The 1,712-nt window shown below is 31.3% G+C and overlaps 1 protein-coding gene across 9 annotated transcripts in view; it reads left to right on the top strand.

Moving 5' to 3' along the window:
* Positions 1-325: 325 nt before the first annotated feature.
* Positions 326-1,712, top strand: part of heph (polypyrimidine tract-binding protein 1 heph) — a 358,385-nt gene continuing 356,998 nt past the window's right edge. For 7 of the 9 annotated variants that reach the window (XM_067045793.1, XM_067045791.1, XM_067045789.1 and 4 more), the window contains exon 1: positions 326-439. The gene's annotated coding sequence lies outside the window, so the exon portion shown is untranslated. The remainder of the gene's footprint in view (positions 440-1,712) is intronic. The other 2 variants (XM_067045790.1, XM_067045782.1) reach the window with 1 other exon arrangement.

The following is a 1,712-nucleotide window of genomic DNA, read 5'->3' as shown; positions in this document are numbered from 1 at the left end:
CTATTTTTATTTTTTATAGATTTAAGAAACGCGTTAGAGAGTATTAGCGCCTATTATAAGTTCTTATTCTTTGCAGAAGTACTGATTTTGTTGCAATGTATCGTAGTGGAGATCTGTGGAAAAGGAATGTTATGAATCCATCTAGGTAGCTTTCTTGGACTCTGTTCATCGTCACCTTGGGAGTTCTTAGCACGTTTGGTTCGTGGAAGTTCCTTCCAAGCAAGTCTATGATGCGGACGAGGGCTGACTCAGCTCGAGGATAGGTTAGCGTGAGGCGGGAAGGCCCCCCACTACTCCCAAGGTCCGTCGCCAGGGTGGGGTGTTTCATCTTCTTCAGTAGTCAGTAGTCGCTCATCTATATAGTTGTGTGCTGGTTGCTTCTTCTATCTCTTCTATAAACCTTTCTATATCTCTACCGCGAGGCTGGACCTCTTCTTCTGTGAGTCTTTATCTTCTAATTCTCTCTAATTTAAACTAATCTAATTTTCTTTACTAACTCCTCCCTTCTTTCTCTGTTCCTCCGTTTACATGTGTCTGCCATAACAGCGAGCGAATAAATAAAAACGAAATGCAGTGAAGATGTAAATAATGTTATTACCTTCCCAGGCTACCATTCCTCTAGTTCTGTATGGGCTTACCGGAGCGGCAGGTGGTGTGGCATCCCTACTGCGCTGTGCTTTGGAGCTTTTGTAGTGGTTCTTTAATGTTTATAATATCCGCCTTAATATCATTATTTAAAAGTCTTTATCACTTTTATCTTACGGTATGTTTTTAACAAAATATTTGTCAAATATTGTCTTGAATTTTTAAGTTGTCTCGTCGTTCGATATAGTTAAATATTCCAACTTAATATTCTCAAATTAACGAATGTGTATCATAGAAAATAATATTTTAATATTATCGTTCATTTTTGCCCATTAAATAATGTTATATTGTAAACTAGATAAATTAAACACTAAAATATATTTATTTTGTACTTATTTAACTATTTATAAACGTTGTATTCGATCATAGAATATCAAACAATTAATTAAGATTGATTAACTAGTTTTTATAGATGGTGAAAGTATTTTACTATTCGAGATTTCATAATATGGAATTTGATATACGAGTTAAAAAAAATATAATACATATCAACAGACTAAATACTTTAGTTTTCTAGATTTTGCTATTTGTTTAAAACTTTACAGAGTACTAAATAAAAGTTATCATCTATATGTTACGTGTCTTTCTTGTATAGAATATGTAAACAATAAAATTGTGAGAACTACTTTTTTTCAGAACGTTTCGTGTGAGCTGTTCTCAAAATATTATCTAAATATTTACTCTGCATTCTGAAGTGTTCCTTTTATCTTTTGCTTGAAAAAATATTAGTTTTTGTGTGAGGCATTTTTTATACAAACTTGTTCTGTAGCTTTGTTAACCAGGTTCAAGGTTAGATCATTGATGTAGACAGACGGGTTCGGTACAATGGTCGTTTTAAAAATGTTTGTGAAAAAAAATTGAATATAATAAAATAATAATGGATTATGGTTATGAAGATAACTATTGTGATACATTTGTAACAATCATGATAGATTTTTCAATATATATTTTGAAAAATTTTGTTAAATATTGATTAATTGAAATAAAACAGATGAAAATAATATCTGTTTCTGACCATGAATATGTTTAGTTAAATTCCAATTATTAATGTAGATAAATAAAGTATT

Source organism: Halyomorpha halys, unplaced genomic scaffold (genome assembly GCF_000696795.3).
Source record: "Halyomorpha halys isolate HHAL.00 unplaced genomic scaffold, Hhal_1.1 Scaffold238.1, whole genome shotgun sequence".
In the NCBI taxonomy this organism is placed as follows: Eukaryota; Metazoa; Arthropoda; class Insecta; order Hemiptera; family Pentatomidae; genus Halyomorpha; species Halyomorpha halys.
This window is presented reverse-complemented; position numbering and strand designations above follow the sequence as displayed.